Below are 14,186 nucleotides of genomic sequence, written 5' to 3'. Positions count from 1 at the left end.
GTATGTGAGGCTATAGAGGCTTCAACATCATCCTCTAAATTCTGATCTGCAACTAAGTTCTGATCAACATCCAAATTTTGATGCCCACCTAAAATATGATCTTCATCATCTAGATTCAGAACTGGTGTTGATGGAATATTTGTATTGAAATCAGCATCCAAAAGTGGTGTTGTTGGTGGAGTGAGTTGAGTTGGTGGAGCTTCCAAATACAGAATCTCAAGCACAATCAAGACATGAATATCAATTTCAGCACTTGTACCTAGGTCTTCAGTATGTATTGGATCAATTATTGGAGACACAGGAGGTGTAGACACTTGCTCTGGAATATCCTCTTGCTCTTGAATAGGAGACTTTGGAGCTTGAGTAAAGTCTGATTCAGCTGTGGGAAGTAATTCAATTACTATAGGTTCCGTTGGGATCAGAGATTCCTGACCCCCTTCCTTAGCTGCTTCTTCCAGAATTTCTTCAGAGTGTGATGATACACTTACAGCCCTCCTGGCTCTTTGTTTTTTAAGTCTCTTTGCAGAATTAGAGACTTTGGGAGCTTCATCATCAGAATTTAGCTTTCTAAGCCTTTTGAGGGGCCTAGAAGTCCCAGTTTTAGTATCTTTCTGAGAAGAGATCTTCTCAGCTTCTACAACAACAGGTTCTGATATGGGAACCTGTTCCTCATTATCTGACTCATCTCTCATAACTATTCTTCTTATCTTCTGTTGAGACTGAGGTACTATCTTAGTCCTCTTGGGTTTTAAAGATGAAGGCTTCACAGGATGTGCTGAAGGTTGAGATTGAGATGACTGTGTTGGTTTGTAATATGTCCTGATGGAGGGTTGAGTTGATTGAGGTTGAGAAGTTTGAGGTGTTTGTATAGTTGTGGTATGTTCTGATGGTTGTTGTGTTGGTTGTGATGAGTTGGTGGGTTGGACATCAGGGTAAACAGATGTATATGTTTGTGGATCAACATTTACCAAGATTTGTTTTACTGACTAAGGAATCTGTAAGGGTCTTTGCACTTGTTTCTTAATGTCAGCATTTAACAAATCATTAAAAGCCCTTTTTGCAAGCTTAAAGGGTCGAATCAAATCACTGGTAGGTTGGGGTTCATCAGCACAACAGAAAATATATATAAGCTGACAGAATCTAATAAAGTATACTATATGCATATCCTCTGTCATCCTATCCCTTATGAAACCTAGCACAGCACTTGCAAAATCAAAATGAGTTTGATGAATAAGGGCAAACCCGATTTGCTGACTCTTGATGGGAATAGCATCAAAGTTGGAGCATTTATTGGTGAATACCTTAGTGATACAATCAAAGAAAAAACTCCATTCCTTTATGATATTTGATCTTTTCAGTTGACCCAGCTTTCCCAAACTTTTCTCATAGCCCAGACTGGCCATAAGCTGCTGTAAGACAGGATCCTCCACTGTTGAGAATGTGCAACCTTCAGGTAAGTGGAGAGCTTTACGAACTGCTCCAGGAGTAACCACATGCTCGACATCTCCTGATGTGAAAACAATGTTTGGAGTACCAGTAGCACCACCATCATCAAAAAGCCCAGTTCGCCAAAATGTCAGCACTTGTTGGCTTGAAATAGTTTGAGGTTGGGTCAAAGCATACCCAATCTCACTATTGGCTAATAAATCTTGCACAGAGTGCAGATCTGATGGAGCTTCATCCTTATTCAAGATTGCAGCATAGTTATTTGGTACAAACTTGGCTCCATCAATAATTAAATCCTTGGGCGCCATCAGAATTAAGTGAGAAATAAAATTGCCTGAAAGGTGTTTGATGAAATGTCTGTATAGAAATCGTCAGAAAATGTGAGAGAGAATAAGAAAAGAGAGAGAGTGAGTAGAATAAAAATGAATATAAAAGATTTAAAAATCTTTTATCTCTTTTACTTAGACACCCCATGTGACAACAATTAATGAGAAGTGGAACAGACCTTTACACCTGTCAGCCATGCAGCAGTTAAGGCAAAAGTTAATGGGCACGGTAAATAAGTAATAATTACATTGCACGTTCAGTTTTTAAAAAAAAATTGTTCCCACTAAACAAATGATTATTACTGCTTTATCTCACATAAACCAATATTATGAGAAAATATGACTGTTCAAGTAATGACCAAAAATAAACCAAGTAAATAAATATTGCCACGTCAGCATCAGAACTTGATTATTATCAGGATTTAAAAGTCATCGGAATATGGCTCCTTCACTTGAAAAGTGAATGTGTATTTCTATAATTCTTCACACAAATACTGATATAATTTCATCAAAACTTCCATCAGAACTTGTCCTCAGAATTTATGCAACTGACACTTAAACTGTTTGTCTAAAACAACATTTATCACCACAGTAATTTTTATCATTCATATGGAGTGTAAGTGTGTGCAATAAGCTAAATATCAGACAAAGAGTAAAGTTTGATTCACTTCAGTACATCTTAGAAATAAGGCATAACTAAGAACTTTGCTTAAAAATTGTCATTAGTCTGAAGCCTACTATAGAATGAGTTCATGCATGAGTCCACCTCAACTGTTTTGTGCTCATTTTATGCATCTTTTGAAATTCCTTTTTACAGTGGCTTCTCAGTGTAAGTGAGTCACAACTGCTTATCAGAATTTATGCTATTATCAGAGTATTTCTCCAGTAATCAGAGAATGTGAAAAGTCACCAAGAAAATTTTATTTTGCTTTTCTAATGCATATTACTTAATACCAGCAATGCACTTGGGTCTTCCCATCCACATATATTTTTCTCTAGATCTCAAAGGAGTACCTGATATTTATTTCTTTTCTTTTCTTTTTCTTTTGATAAGTGAGGCTTATCAGCACTTAGTACATCCATCAGATTTACTAACATCAGAACTTAACAAATGAGAAGCATTATTCTAGTTTTTGACTTAATAATAAGATACACAAAGTAAACTTTAACCAAGCTCAATATCAGAATTTGCTTGTGTTAAAAGATTTCCACATAAACAATTACTTCAAACATGGGATTAGTAGTATATTAAAGAATACTAGGTCAGCATCTAGCACAGTTATCCTCATTGGATTGAATATTCACAGAAACATTCATATCACTATCAGAGTTTAGAAATTCACATCAGACAACAATCAGCACTTAGAAAATTTCAATTTTAAGCGCAGAATACACAAAGATAGTAATATCTGTAAATAATGATCATAAAGTCTGATGTATCAGAACATAAACTAAGCAGATTTAGAGGAAGAACCTGAAACCATTCTAAGTTTATTTACCAATCTTGTAAAAGTAGCTTCACACAGTGGTTTTGTGAAGATATCTGCTAGTTGTTGATCTGTTGGAACAAAATGCAATTCCACTGTACCTTCATCAACATGTTCCTTTATGAAGTGGTACATAATGCTGATGTGCTTTGTCATTGAGTGTTGAACTGGATTACCTGTCATAGCAATAACACTTTAATTATCACAGTAAATAGGGATTTTAGAATATGTTAACCCATAATCAAGTAACTGATTCTTCATCCAAAGAATCTGTGCACAACAGCTTCCTGCAGCAATGTATTATGCTTCTTCAATTGATGTGGAAATTGACTTATTTCTTGCTAAACCAAAAAACCAATCTGCCTCCAAGAAATTGGCAGCTTCCACTTGTGCTTTTCCTGTCAATTTTGCATCCTGCAAAATCTGTATCTGAGTAACCTATTAGCTTAAAGTCTAATTCCCTAGGATACCACAGTCCTAGATCAGTTGTACCCTTAAGGTACTTGAAAATTCTTTTTACAGCTGTTAAGTGAGGTTCTCTTGGATCTGCTTGAAATCTTGCACAAAGACAGGTAGCATACATGATATCAGGTCTACTTGCAGTTAGATAGAGTAGTGAGCCAATCATACCTCTGTAATCAGTAATATCTACTGATGTACCAGTATCCTTATCCAATTTTGTTGCAGTGGCCATAGGAGTGGATGCACTTGAACAGTCTTGCATTCCAAATTTCTTCAACAAATTTCTGGTGTACTTAGATTGACAAATAAAAGTTCCTTCTTCATTCTGCTTGACTTGAATGCCCATAAAATAGCTAAGTTCTCCCATCATACTCATTTGATATCTTGACTACATTAGCTTGGCAAACCTTTTACAAAGTATATCATTTGTAGAACCAAAAATGATATCATCAACATATATATGTACCAAAAGTAAGTCATTTTCATGGTTGAGATAAAACAATGTTTTGTCAATAGTCCCTCTGTTAAATCCACTTTCTAGAAGAAACTGAGCTAATGTCTCATACCATGCTCTTGGAGCTTGCTTAAGGCCATAAAGTGCTTTATCAAGTCTGTAGACATGATGAGGAAATTTTGAATCTACAAAACCTGGAGGTTGTTCAACATATACTTCTTCTTCCAATTCTCCATTAAGAAAAGCACTTTTTACATCCATTTAAAAGACTGTAAACTTTTTCTGAGCAGCATAAGCCAAAAATATCCTTATGGCTTCCAATCTAGCAACTGGTGCAAATGTTTCATCATAATCAATTCCCTCATGTTGAGAATATCATTTTGCAACCAGCCTTGCTTTATTCCTTGTAATTATGCCATCACTATCAGTTTTGTTTCTGAACACCCACTTTGTACCAACAACATATCTGTTCTTTGGTCTTGGCACCAGGGTCCAGACTTTATTTCTTTCAAATTCATTTATCTCTTTCTGCATTGCTTGCACCCAATCAGCATCGTGAAGAGCTTCTTCCACTTTCTTTGGTTTAGTCTGAGAAAGAAAAGAGTGATAGAGACATTCATTTGATGTTGCTGTTCTAGTTCTTATACCTGCTTCAGGATCTCCAATAATTAGGTCAGGTGTATGTGCTTTAGTCCACTTCCTTGCAGATGGAAGATTATCTCTAGAACTGGATGCTCCCCTATGATCCATGTTGTCTCCATCAACATTTTCTTATACTCCCCCTGAAATTATGCTCTATGAGTTGGATCCTTCAGAATTTGAGTTTCTAGAATTATCAGAATTTGGCTTTTTAGAATTATCAGAACTTGCCCCATCAGAACTTGACGAATCAGAACTTGAAGAGCCTGTTCTAGGTTCTGATGCTTCTTGAGATGTGGTTGGATCTTCAATATGCCCCCTCTGCACAGGTGCATTTTCCTTTGGCATAGTCACCACAGTTTCAATAACATCAGAGTTTAACCCATCAGAGTTTGCAGTATCAGGATTTAGACTGTCAGGATTTACAGAATCAGAATTTAAAACTTCATTCTCAAATCTCAGCTGATCATGATCATTGAAATCTTCAAGTCCTGTAATCTTCTTATCATCAAAAGAGACATTGATAGATTCCATGACAACCCTTGTTCTTAAATTGTAGACTCTGAAGGCTTTTGTGGAAAGTGGATATCCAACAAAGATTCCTTCATCAGCTTTTAGATCAAATTTGGATAGTTGTTCAGGATGAGTCTTAAGAACAAAACACTTGCATCCAAATACATGAAAGTACTTCAGATTTGGCTTCTTTTTCTTCACCATCTCATATGGTGTCTTTCCATGCTTATTGATAAGTGTTGCATTCGAGTCAAACAAGCAGTCTGCACATCTTTAGCCCAAAAGTAGGTTGGTAACTTTGCTTCATCAAGCATAGTTCGTGCAGCTTAAATAAGAGTTCTATTCTTTCTTTCAACAACTCCATTTTGATGTGGAGTTCTAGGAGCAGAAAATTCCTGCTTAATTCCTTGGTCTTTGCAGAACTTTTCCATGATCAAATTCTTGAACTCGGTGTCATTATCACTTCTTATGATTTTCACAGAGTCTTTAACCAATTTATCCAGTTGTTTGACATGATCAATTAAGATAGATGCAGTTTCACTTTTTGTGTGCAAGAAATACACCTATGTGTATCTGGTGAATTCATCCACTATGACCATAGCATATTTCTTCTTTGCAATAGACATGACATTCACTGGACCAAATAGATCAACATGTAGTAGGTGATACGGCTCAAGAATTGAAAATTCAGTCTTGCTCGTGAATGAAGATTTTCTTTGTTTTGCCTTTTGACAGGAATCACAAAGGCCATCAGGAGCAAATACTGATTTTAGTAGTCATCTCACAAGATCTTTCTTGACTAGTTCATTTATATTGTTGAAATTTAAATGAGAGAGTTTCTTGTGCCAATTCCAGCTTTCTTCAATTGATGCTCTACTTAACAGACAGATTGCAGAACCATCAGTACTTGTTGAAAGCTTGGCTTCATAAATGTTACCATGCATGTATCCCTTTTCCTGTAGATTTGCTTATAACTTCGCAGTGTTCTTCAAAGAAATCCACATGATAACCTCTGTCACAGATTTGACTAACACTCAGCAAATTGTGTTTAAGTCCTGAGACTAGAGCTACTTTTTCAATGATGACATTCCCAAGATTGATATTGCCATATCCCGGAGTTTTTCCCATGTTTCCATCTCCATAAGAAACACCTGGGCTAGCTTTCTCCACAAAGTCTGATAGCAGGGCTTTATTTCCAGTCATATGTCCTGAACATCCACTGTCCAGAACTAGGATGTTTTTCTTGTTGCCCTGCAATCATAAAGACCACTAATGATTAGTTTTAAGGACCCAGACTTGCTTGGATCCTTTGGCCTTATTAAGTTTGTTAACATTTGCAGCGGATTTAGCATCAGAGTTTATGTTAACAATTTTCTTATCAGAATTTACAATATCAGACTTTGCATCAGAACTTACACTAGAAGGAATAATGCTAACTTTCTTTAAATAAGGTTTTATTTGATAATAATCATAGTACAAACTATGATATTCCTTACAAGTATAAATGGAATGCCATAAACTACCACAATGAAAACAAGGATTGTGTGGCCTATATCTAACAGACTGACTCTTAACTCCTTATTTTGAAGGTAAGGAGTTTATGTTCTTATTCTTCCTGCAAAAAGAAGCCAGATGGTTAGAATTTCCACAGTTATAATATTTCTTTCTAGGAGCATTAGGAACAGGCTTATAAGCATTGCTTTTGTTCACACCTACCTTTCCATTCCTATTTTTCCTAGGTGGCTTTACCTTGTTTACATTTTTAACATCTTTCAGCTTATGTTTAAACTGCTTCTTTGTCAATAAGCCTATGTTAACTTCAGTTGGCTTATCCTGTTTTGGTTTGTCAGAAGTGAATTTCTCTTTAACTTCTGATTTATCAATATCAGACTTTACAGCTACAAACTTAACAGGATTTACCTTTGGCTTTTGTTTAACAACTATAGGCTCAATTTCTATAGTTCCTTTATTATTCTTATCATCTCCATAACCTAAGCCCTCTTTCCAATTTCCACTACTTAACAAATTCTGAGTTGTTATGCCAGAGTTAGTCCAAGTCCTGATAATCTCTCTTTCCTTTTCTAACTCAGTTTTTTGAGATTCATTCATTTTAAGCACTTCATCTCTAACATAGAAAGCATCATCTCTATCTTTCTGAGTTTGATGGAACATAACTAACTCTTTTTCTAAATAATCATTCCTCTTTTTATAAGCAAGATTTTCAGAACTTAATCTTTCACATGTTAAAGTTTGATCTCTATAACTAATGAACATGGTTTTAAGATATCTTCTCAACTCAGTAATATCATCAGTATGAAAAGCATAAGTTGTTTGAGATACCTTTAACTCACCAGCTTCAGAACTGCTATCAGCATTTTCCATCAAGGCATAGTTCACCTCACTTTCAGAATCTGAAGCGTCTGTCCAACTTTTCTTCTTTGTGACAAGAGCCTTGCCTTTGTCACTTTTTTCTTTCTTGCAATCAGGGGATATGTGGTCTTTCTCACCACAGTTGTAGCATTTGACATTTGAGTAATCTCCTAGGTCAGACTTTCCTCTTTTGCCTTCAGATTTTCTGAAGCCTTTCTTATCAGAACTTGCACCTTTCTTGGACAATTTCTTTCCCTTTCTGAATTTCCTGTATGCAATCTTTGTGATTCCTTTCACCATAAGAGCATACAGCTTCATCATCTCTTCATCAGGGTCCATCTCAGATAGACTTTCAGTTTCTGAATCCTCATCACTATCAGGACTTGATGACTCAATATCAGACTTTGTGATGAGAGCCTTTCCTTTGCCTTTCTTTGAGACAGCCACTTTAGGGGATTCCTCCTCAGCCTTAAGAGCAACTGTCCTTGACTTTCTCCCATGTCTCTTGCTTCTTTGATCCATCTCAAGTTCATGAGTCTTGCGCATATCATAAATTTCATCAAGAGTAGTTTCATCAAGAGCATAGTTGTCTCTTATAGTTGTGGCCTTCAAATCCCAACATTCAGGAAGAGTGTTAGTCCCTTAACAATATGACAAGAATTACAGAAGGGGGGTTGAATGGAATTCTTGAAACTTTTTCTTGAAATAAAAATGGTCTAACTCGAATATAAATATAAGTGTATTGATTAGCATAATGTGGAATAAAAACTTAAGTGAATCAAAACATAAGTAACTAAAAACAAGAGTCTTTAAAAACTTTCTGGTGGATTTGAATGATTCCACCAGAGATATATATTATATATCGAGAGAACCCTGTGTGCAGAAATGCTCACAGCTGCTTACAACAATTGAACTTCTAAGACTACAGAGAAATGCTAAGAATCCTGCTTACAAATGTTTCTCTGCTTTCTTGCTTAGATCGATAGTGTCTTAGTTGCTACTTCTTGGTTTATATATTACCAAGATTACAAAGTAATAAGACAGGATAATAAAATAAAAACTATCTAGTCTATTACAATGCTACTTCATTACTCTATTCCAGCATCTTTGAATATCTTCAAAATAGCATGGAAATGGCAATGCTTCTTTGTTCTCAAAAACCCAGTTGAATAGGCTACCACATTCCATTTACATCCACTCGACGCATGTGACTGTGTTGTCACTGTCAACTGATATTTGAATTCTTTATCCGTCGGGTTCATGATCATCCGTTGAGTTATTGATCATCCGTCGGGTTGTCTATTTGATCATTCGTCGACTTCATTGTAGGTTATCCGTCAGGTAGCAAACTGGCACTTGACTTCATTTTATTTATGCAGAATTACAAGACATCATCTGTGTACAATTAATCAACCTATTATGCATATCTAGCTAAAGTCAGCATGACTTGAATACTACTTATAGAATCTATACAATGGTGAATGCAGAAATGTGCTACAGACTTATTGTTACATAAGATACTCACTCGATGGATAATAAGTCATCATCCGTCGGGACTATAATGAGTTATCCGTCGGGACTATAAATCTTATCTGTCAAGTGCTACATTATTTTACTAAGTAAAATCTACTAAGGTGTTTTGTTCATGAATTCATCAAGTACACAACATATACACAACAATCTCCCCCAATTTATGTCTACTGGAATTGTAGCCATAAATTAAGAGATACTTGATGATAACAAAACACCCTAAAAATATAACTTTAAAAGAAAGTATATATTACTGAAAAGTGCTTCAATTAACAGAAATGTACAAAGTTTTGCTCACGGTCATTTTTCAAGATGCTCCTCTAGCCTGAGCAGATTTGTCTAGTTTCTTGAAGGTCTGGATCTCTTTCCAAGCTTTCTGTTGTTTTCCTCAATCTGATTTTGGAGCTGCCTGTGGAATTCCAGTTCATCAGATTCAGAGAGATTTAGCTTTCCTTGCATTTCCAAAAGAGTCTCATTGTTATATATGCTCAATTGGTATTCTAATCTGAAGAATCTTCTCACACCTTTCTCATCTATGAACTCCATTAGCCAGTAGGGCCTTAGATGCACTCTTCTCCCTGTGTAAGGGATGATTAGAGTCTTTGGGAGTGCATCTTTAGCTCTAACACTCCTTAGTTCTTCAATCTTCTTCAATACCAATCTTCTAGCAGTAATGTTGAACCCAAAGTTCTTCTTAAAGGATGAATAAACTTTAATCAGTACAGCTTGGCTTTCTTGCAGGATCCTGTGAAGAGGCCACTGAATCTCCTTTCCTCCTTTGTACTTGAACACTAACATCTAGTTCATCCAGATAGAGGTTTAGATCAGAAAATTCTTTGATGTCACACAAGTACAGATAGTCTCCCTTACTAACTTTAGATTGAGCTTTGACTTGAGACTTGGATTTGAGAGGTGACAGCTTCACTTTCTTGACTGCTCTTGACTTTGTTCTTTTTGGCTTGCTAAGGATTGGTAGATTGAAGTCAGGAATTGGTATGTTCTCCCATTCTATTGGCTCATCCTTGGGCACAATAGGTTCACCATGAATATTCCTGTAGGGATCCACCACCCTGATATCTTCAAATACCACAGAGGGCTTTGATGCTTGAGTTGTAGATGGTGTGGATTCCTTACGAAATTGATCTTCCAATTCCTTGTCAACAATATCCAGTCTCCTTTTAGTTCTTTTAGCCAATTCCTTCTTTCTTGGAGATTTCTTCTGTTCAACTTGCTTCTTTGATTCAATAGCTTCAGATGGTTGAGAAGAAATTTGTTGTGATGAATTTATAGCATGTAGCTTGGCCAAGATAGCAATCTGCTCTTTCTTTTATTTAGTCTTTTTAGCATCCAAAGCAGCTTGCTTCTTTTCCTGCTTCAATCTAGCCTTTTCTTCTCTTTTTGCTTGAGCAAATTGAGGATGTCCAACCACCACACAAATTTCTTTCCCATTTTTAAAATCTTGGCAATTCTCCTTTTGGAAGTTGAATCAGCTGGATCTTTGTATAAAGCAATTGACCTTGACAGAAGCTTCTTCTCATCAGGCTTAGGTGTCTCATACACAGTGTCCAAAGGGTTTTTCAATGATGATTTAGAGTAGTTTACCCTTGGTTTAAGAATTATTTCAGCCTTTGGAGATTTGATGCAGGAAGATTGTCCTATTTCCAGATAGTTCATGCTCATCTCATTCACACTAATTTGTTTGACTTGAGAGTGATGGATGGATGACTTAACTGGATCCTTGACAAGTTCAAACTTCTTCTGTATTTCCTCATCAATCTTCTCCCAGTTGACTAAACTCAACTTTTCCTTATCAGCTGCTCTTAAGTTGGCTGCTACTGCATTGATCAGATCTATACTATCTATGACTGATGGCTTTGAGATAGTAATTGAAGGTACAATTACTTTACTGATTTGAATTTGAAGCCTCTCCCCCTCACTTGATCCTTTCTCCCCCTTTTTGTTATCATCAATTTGAGTAGAGGAGGGGGTTTGAGCAGCCACCAATTTTTGAAGTAGATCAGTCTGTTGGGCTTGATGGAGATGAATGGCAGTTAAAGATGCTTCTATGGCTGACATTCTTGTGTCCAAGGCATCTATCTTGGTTGACAGATCAGAATTTTTTCTTAATTACCTCTTGAGTCAAGCATTGTAGCTTCTGGAAGTTTAGAATCTATCATGTCTGAAATAGCCTTCTTCATCTCCTCAATATCACCCTTCATGGTGTTCACATCCCTACCATGCTGGAAGCCCTAGATTTGTTGAAGTTGCAGGGAGGCTAGATGTGCCTGAAGGAGCTTCTTGGTGCTGGCATTGGTAGTGGTTGAAGAGCAGTATTTGTCTGATTGATTAACTGGATCAGGGTTGTCTTGAAGTAATGCTCATCACAGTGCTTTGAGAATGCCCATGATGGCATACCTGACCTCCTTGAACTTGAGCCTACATCTCCCCCTATGTCCATTATTTTATCTTCACTATCCCCACTCCCATCTCCAAAAAAATCAGCTGAACCACTAGTCTCATAGTCCACATCACAAGCTGTAGAAGGCAAAGTTGTGATGGCATCCTTAGCTCTCATGATAGACTGTGTGGTATGCACCAAATTCAACATCCTTTCTGCATTGTCATTGCCCTATTCAGCTAGAAGTTGATAAGCTGGAACAGGGTGAGTAAATGCCTCAGCATCAAGGGAAGTGGAATCTATAACAGCTTTATGATGTTGAGATAGTCCTTCCCTGTCTGCATCCTGGACATTCATTGACTCACTAGCAATGACATCCATCCTTATTGCTCCAGTACCTGCATTTCTCTCATTTTCTCTCTTTTGTTGCATCAGGGTCTCACCCTGGCTCCCCACCCTCACACCCTCACCTTCACCTACTAAGGTGGGACTCCTCTCACTCTCTTTTTCCAATCCTGAAGAAATGGATTGCAGATTTTCACTCATTTCCTCTCCTTTTTCCTGGGAGCAACCCAGACTCTCACTCAAAACACTCTTCTCTCTCAATCCTAAGAGTGACTGTACAACCACTAAATCTTCTGCACTTGAAATAATTGAAGTTTGAAGTTGTGCAGAGATACTCGACGAATGAGTGATATCCATCGAGTGAGTGGTTTTGCTATCCGATGGATAACTGCTGTTAGGCTTATCCGTCGGGATACAATCACTACTCGACGGATGAGCAATATCCGTCGAGAGAATAGAAATGAATGAGCTGGGAATAAAAACTATTGTTGACTCTGTGCTGATTGAAGATATTTTAGGCACAGATGACACAACATTTCCTGAAAGAATTAGCAAGTGAGCCAACAAATCATCTAAAAGATGATGCTCACTTGCACTAGATTTTGGCTTCCCCAGCAGAGTTAAAGAAGGGGAATCAGGAATTAATGTGTTTATCATATCCACATCCAGAGAATTTGTTGGTGAGTTTGGTGTTTGAGGTGTTTCTATAACTAGAGATTTTGGTTGTGACTCCATATTTATTGGAGCCACATCAAACTGAATTTGTGAAGGTGCAGTGACTGTGTCTTTAGCACCAGTTTGCACAATGTGTGTACCCTGTGCATCCCCAAAGGTTTTTGATTTCTTCTTTCTGGTATAAGTTTGAGGTGAGCTTGTGTCCCTAACCCTCTTGGCCTGTGCTCTTGGTTGAGAGCTTTGTTCAATAGCTACATCCTTTTGGGAGGATGCAGCTAGAAATGAGCTTTTGTCCTTTTTAAGCACTGCAGTTTGTTGGGAAACTGCAGTGTGGCTAGGCTGGGATTCACTCAACTCTCCAACCTTATTCTTGAGGTTTCTTTTATGTTCACCCCTTCCCTCACCTAACTTACCCTCCTTCACACTCCCCTATTTGGCTTTAGTGGATTTTTCAACTGGCATCTTTTGGGAGATACCAGAGGGGGCTTTCTTTGATTTGGATTTTGAAATAATTGTAAGTTTGGCAGCTTTGGTAGGCAACTGTTTGGTCATTGACACAGTTGTCATAGCTACACTTGAATTCAAAGAAATTGTGGAGGTTGGAATAGTTGTAGGGTTAGGTGAACTTACCTCACTTACCTGAGGTGCTTGCATTACAGGAAAATAGAACATTGGCACATCCTTGTGATGATTGGCCCTGTTCAAATCTGCAATGAGCCTTCTCTCTTGAATCCAACAATCTAGTTTGCTGTTAGGGTTCTCAAGCACAATCTCTTCACATAGGTGGTTAGCTAATAACATAAGAAATCTAGAATAATACACATTCTTACCTCTTTTATTTAACTCTCCTAATTTAAAACCTAACTCAAACAAGACAAGGTCACTGAAATTGTAGAATTTATCTGTAACTAGCATGTAGAGCATGTTAAGCATGGAAATATTCACTGAATCAAAATTACTGACCTTTCCTGAGAAAACTTATGTAACTACATCACACAAGAAACTCCACTCTTTCCTAAGACCCATTCTCCTAATATAACTCATTTTAGAAGTAGGAAGTGCATAGTGCATGGAGTTAAACATATTGATCATATCAGTGTCAGTGTGTGGTGAAGTCACATTGTTATCAGGAATTTTGAAACATGCTTTTATCACATCACTATTGATACAGAATTCTTTACCTTTAATTGTTAGAGTGATGGTCTTATCTGTAGAGTTGTAGGTAGCAGTGGTCCACATCTCTTCAACAACTTCACAGAAGATTGTGGGTGATTCCAGCATGGCATAATTGAGCTTGCAACTCTTCACAAAGTCCATCATCTTGTGATAGTCTACAGATTGCTGAATACCCTTGTTCACTAGTGCGGTAAAATTGTTCTTCTCATAAATGAACCAAGTTTGAGACATAATCTTTACAACAGGTTCCATTGTTAGAGAATAAAAGCTTGAAGAGAAAGAGAGTAAGTGCTTTGAGAGAGAATAAAATTAGAGCAGTTGAATTGAGAATGATAAAAGAAAAGCATTTGCAATGAAATAAGCTT

The sequence above is a fragment of the Apium graveolens genome, chromosome 1 (genome assembly GCF_009905375.1).
Source record: "Apium graveolens cultivar Ventura chromosome 1, ASM990537v1, whole genome shotgun sequence".
NCBI lineage: Eukaryota > Viridiplantae > Streptophyta > Magnoliopsida > Apiales > Apiaceae > Apium > Apium graveolens.
Note: the sequence above shows the minus strand (reverse complement) of the source record.